Here is a 5,961-nt window from a genome sequence, read left to right on the forward strand (position 1 = left end):
TCTGGCTCTGTTTCAACTGTTTCCAGCTTCTGACAAATCGCACAATAATTAATTTAACTGTGCAGTGATAGGAAGCTGCTGTCCTCACCACAAAAACAACAACGTCACACACTTGGAGGAATAGTTTGTCTCTGTGGTAATTTGCTTATTCACTTTCTTGCCGAGACTTAAATGAGAAGACTGATCTCATTTCTGTACGTAAAGTATGAAACCGGACCCAGTGGCTGGTTGGCTTACTTTAAGCTTAATGACAGGCAACATGGGAAAGAGCTAGCCTGGCTACATCCACATGTTAAAAAATATACCTACCAGCATTTTCAAAACCTACAAACTAACATTTTACATCTCCTTGTTTATTCCGTACAGAAACAGAAGTGTAAAAACAACTGTGTGGTTTTACAGGGGGTTATGTGCTGGACTGTTTCTTGAATATTTCAAGGACATCGCTCCAGAAATGTTGTATTTACTATTGTCAGTATTGATTTGGTCACATTTTATAAGCTCTTCAAAGATACACACTCAACTGTAGATTAAAATTGACTGTTTTTTATGTAATAAGAAAAAAATGCATTCAGTGATGGATGAATAACAACGATAACTAATCATGATCTCAATATAGAGCCTAACTGTTTTGCGTATGATGCAGCTGTACAGTCCTTGTTTGTAGGAAATGTCTCAAACTGATTGCTGGACTCACATGAGGAGATCGAAACCACTCCTATCTGCCCAATAACTATGAAGCAGCAGCTCAGCATAAAGACTGAAAATAGGGAACAATTCGCCTGCCTCTGTCCAAAGGTAACAAAATCCACCTACCAGCACTTCTGAAGCTCACTAATAAACGTGATATTTCTCGTTTAATCCGTACAAAAAAAAAAATGAGTTGTGGATTCACAGGAGGTTATGTGCTGGACTGTTTTCTTGACCAGGACCAGTAACTTCCTTTGAAGAGGCTAGCTGTTTCCCCCAGTCTTAGTGCTAAACTGTCTTTGGCTCCAGCTTCATATTTACCATACAAACACAAGAGTGGTCTCAATCTTCTGGTCTGAATCTCATCATGAAAGCATATTTCAAAAACTCCTTTAAAAGAAAAAATTGTTCTGATCCAGAGAGTGGCTGGAAATGCCCAAACACTTCAGGAACCCAGATGAATCCACAGAACCAAATGACTAACCAGCTCTGACAACACACACAGAATTAGCTGCTACAGTAAACACACTGAAACAAATATTACTTCAAAACATGGAACGACAGCAGGAGAGACCAACAGAACCAGCTGACCACAGGTGAAGACCAGCAGAACCTCTGGGTGCCGCAGGAATGTACAGGTGTGTTGTAGCTCAAACAGGATCATCAGTTTAAGATTTTACCACTTTAAAGTAAAAAATAGAGGTTGTTGAAAGCAGTGTTTTTGTTTACAGTAAACAGTCAGTCTCCGGTGGTGTCAGCTCAGAATATGCTGATGACTGCAGCTCAGTCCTCCAACAGGAATAACAGCATTACAGTCTCTGAAGTCTGACCTTTCCTGTCCTACATCACCTGCCTGGTTTTATCCACACAGCCCTGATCTAGAGACGGTCTCTTGCCAGACACGATGTAGTGTCACCTCCACAGAAAGTTACACACTCAGCTGTTGCGGGCACTTCACATCAGGGAGGAGGAGCTTTATAAACCGATATACTGTGAGACACCGTTGCCTTTCTCCACCATGAGCAGAGAAAAACTGTCGTCATGGATACAGTGCAATGTGCTTTTCCCCTGGAAATGTAAGCATGTGCTATAAAAAAAAGATTACACATTTTTTTTAACCACTATTTAAACTTGTTTATAAGAGGTGAGCTTGGTAATGAGGGACTGGTGGAGGGTTTTGCTGTCGACTTCCACTCCCTGCTTGCTGATTTGGGACCACCCTCAACATCGCAAAACCTCCACATGAACCATGAACCATGTTTTTTTCCCCCTCCTTTGTTACTTCCCTCTCAAAGTCTCTTATTATTATGTTTTTCTTTTTCAGAATAGCCTGGACTATTTGATGAACATTTATTTGAGTGAAATGAATATTTACAGTGAAGACCTATGGATGGATAATGTAAAAAATGTAGAATTTAGATTTGTCCACAAAAAAGTCTGCAAAATAAATTTTACAAAGTTGATAAAGCGCAACAATAAATATTCACAAAAAGTAAATTTCACTCAGGTTTGAAGACGTTTCACCTCTCATCCGAGAAGCTTCTTCAGTTCCAACAGACTGACAGGGAGTCCCTGCTATTTATCCTCTGTGGGGTCATTATCAAGGTGATGGATACCACTTGGTTCGTTATCTGAACGACCGTCAGTGTTCAATCTCCTGGGAAAAAGATGAAATGATGGCATCATAGCTGGGGGATAAGTGGTGTCGCAGACCACCTCCCCAGTTGAGAGATTATTCTGGTGTAAATTACCTTTTCCACTCCTGTTTCAATCCAGCCAGGAGCACTAACAAACCAAGAGGTATCCATCACCTTGATAATGACCTCATAGAGGTTAAATAGCTGGGACCCCCCTGCAGGTCTGAAGGAGCCTCTTGGATAAGAGGCGAAACGTCTAAGAGCATCTTCTACCAATTCCACTTGCCCTTGATTTTAACCTTAGATGGTTTTACTGGCATGTCCTCCAGCTCTGTCTCTCACATGCTCTGCTGTATCCTTGGAAAACCTTATGTTATGTTCAAGGTGAGAGGGGTGTGTGTCTGTGTGTAAGTGGGTCGTTGCAGTGCTGGAGTGTGATTGGCTGGATTACCTGAAGAATAGAGGAACCAGACTGGTTTGCTGTGGCAGCAAATAGAGGAACAGATCCACTGGGACCTGGGAGCTGCAAGGAACTCTGGGAAAACCACAGCAAGTCCCTCTGCTGAGAGAGAGAGGTAGGGCGGGGTGAGAAATTAAGGAATGAAAAGTGGAAAAAGGATAAAGTAAGAGAGCTGTGGACAATCACTGAGAAGATTAAAAAGAAAGTACCCCTCTTTCTCCTTCTTTCAGATCTCAAAGTTTCCAAAGATGTCAGTCTGAATTTTGGGCGACTGTTTACAAAATGATACAAGATGTCTGGAATATTTTCATTTGAGTCTTGGGTTTGAATATTTTACTCAGTGTAAACATCACATAGCTTCAATGAAGAGCTGCAACAAGATAACGCATAGGTTAATACTGTATATGTAGCCTATGGCAAGAAATGATCTTAAACAATACGTCCTCACACCTAAACAGAATAGGTCAATTGCCAATGAGGTACATAAATGACATATACGTGGCATAAGTAACATTATGTAACTTACACTTTAAGTCAACATTGACTTTTGGTTTCACTCGGGACGGTCCTGTGTTTGTTTGACCCAACCACCTACCTAAGTGACTTTCTCACACTTTATATGACTCCTATCATACTTATTACAGCCGCTAGAAGTCGCCATCTAACGATAAACGTAAATATGGGTCGAACCATTATTTATCTTGTGAGAACGTGCTGATTTTAAACCTACATTTTGTGCCGGGCAGGTAGTGTACAGTGGGTTTCTAGGGCTTTTTCCTGAAGAAAACTCTGTCAGAGCAGTAAGAGAGAACTGAAACATTATGCTGAAAAATGCTAAAATGCTCCATATAGCTGAGGGGAACTGCATAGTCTGATAATTTTCTGTGCATTTGCATGAACAACACTGTTCACATACAACACGGTCTCCTTAATGTGAGGAATTCTCTACATGTGATCATTGGTAAATGATAAACGATATATAGATATACTTTATATATAAGAAAGCTAAAGAGTAACTCAACACCCCCTGAAAATGTTGTTTTTTCTGGCTTCCAGTAGTTTAACTTCTCACCTTGCTGCAGTGGTGCACAGGTGTTCTCCAGGACCCTGTGACATCACTTTTGGGTGCGGTTACAGGTGCAACAAAGCACACTTCAGACCACACCCAGAAGTGAAACAGCTTGGAAATGTCCGGCCATTGGTGTTAAGTTACTCTTCTATCCACAGACTTTAAACGCTGGTGATTTTCATATATTTCTGTCATCATCAACAAATCCTTAGAAAAAACCAGAGCGAGTTTTTTGAGAATGTGTGAGTCCTCAAAACTTTCTGACTTCCCTACCCTGAATGTGGGTCTCAGCCTCAAGCCCATTGGTTCCTACTGAAGATGTAACTCTTAATTTCTAAAATAGGCTCAGTAAAAGTAAAGTACTGTATTTGCAGCAAACATTACTTATACAGGAGCAAATACTGTATTGTTGGGGACTCTTTAGTGGCAGACTAATACAGATTTGGTGCTCTAGTGTGTATTTTTATCAACAAACATGTCACCCAGTGCAACAGTGTGGCTCACTGATGTGTTTTTTTGTACAACAATGGAGCTCTGTGGCACAGAGGCAAGATATATTATGCTCTGGGCACACACAACACTTATTAGTACATTTGTTGATAACTCATTGTTGGTTTTGGTCTGTTGTTGACAGAAAGACAAAAATGGAATATCACCAGGCTTATCCTTTAAGGAGAAAGCGTAGCTCAGGTCAAGGAGTTTCCCATCATGCTTTGGGTTGTTTGGGAAGTTGAAAACATTTCTTGGCTTCAGAGAGAGAGGCAGACAGGCAGAAGTGTCTCTCTCAGAGCAGTAGTGTGGAATGTCTCAGCTCGCTGGCATCATGTTACCTGTCTGTCTGCCTGCCTGGTCCTGAAGAATCTGTGCTTTAAGTGACAATCCCCACGGAGGTGTTCTGATACACAAGGGCATAATTTCCACTAGGGATGGAGGATGATTTACTCACTAAAATTCGTCGAAACAAAATCGTCATACTCTCAAGCTGCCATAGTCCAGAGGAGAGTATGAAGGAAATATTGAAATAGCCATCTGGTTGTTTTCAGGTACGATAGATTATTAACGGTTATTAACATTTTGTAAGGCGCAACAAGTGATTTACGGACTTATTTGCCACTGCATTCGCTAAATAGACGCTGTTTTGCCCTTGCATTGATGTAGGTTATACCTGCAGCCTGAGTAGAAGACCTGCAGACACTATTTAGGGCTGTCAAAAAAACACTTCAGACTCCTCTATAAGTTTTGCCAGTAGACATAATGATTTAATGTATGTTATTAAATATTTAGTATTCTCCCAGAAAGATTCTATCCATGAAAGATAAGACGGTGGCATAGGGAAATACTTAAGATTTGAAAAAGGGTTTTCAGGAGCTTGGGGTTGGCAATTTAATTCAGAAGCATTCTCTCTTATATTTGCAGAAATTCTCTTTACATTCTGATCAATAAATAAAATGCTCTGACACAAAAATGATTTAAAAAATCACTTATCTGTGGCTGTTGCAGGACTGTAATGTAATCAACATCTAGCTGTCACTTGCTAGTTTCTCCAAAGTTCCCACCCTATAGCTTTAAGTTTCAGCTCTTTAGGAAACTGTGAAATGGTCCTTTAACCAGACAGCTCCTGACTTCATGAACAGGTGAGTTGACAGTAAACACAGATAGAGAGAAGAGGACAATGTGTGTTGCAGCCAGTATTTACAGCTTTAAAATGGATTGTATCAGCTTTTTTGCAAACAACAAAACCTGGACTCAAGTCAGACACCCTGTTTACACACACACACACACGCGCGCGCACGCACACACAGGTAACAATATGGTTTCAGGTCTTTTCCTTAAAAATCCATCCAATTTTTTTATTGGATGGAATTTAAGCTCTCTCTCTCTCTCTCTCTCTCTCTCTCTCTCTCTCTCTCTCTTTCTGTGTTTCTATGTTGGTGTGTGGAGCATGCGCAGTCCAACAGCTCTGCTCTCTGTGCGGCGCAGAGCGCGCGCCTCTCCGCTGCTCCAACTGAGTTGATCAGTGTCCGGAATGGATACCTGATGGGTGGACGATCGATGACTGATCAGTCAAAACCCCGAGCTAGACTCACAGCCAGGAGACACAGACC

The sequence above is a fragment of the Micropterus dolomieu genome, linkage group LG07 (genome assembly GCF_021292245.1).
Source record: "Micropterus dolomieu isolate WLL.071019.BEF.003 ecotype Adirondacks linkage group LG07, ASM2129224v1, whole genome shotgun sequence".
Lineage (NCBI taxonomy): Eukaryota > Metazoa > Chordata > Actinopteri > Centrarchiformes > Centrarchidae > Micropterus > Micropterus dolomieu.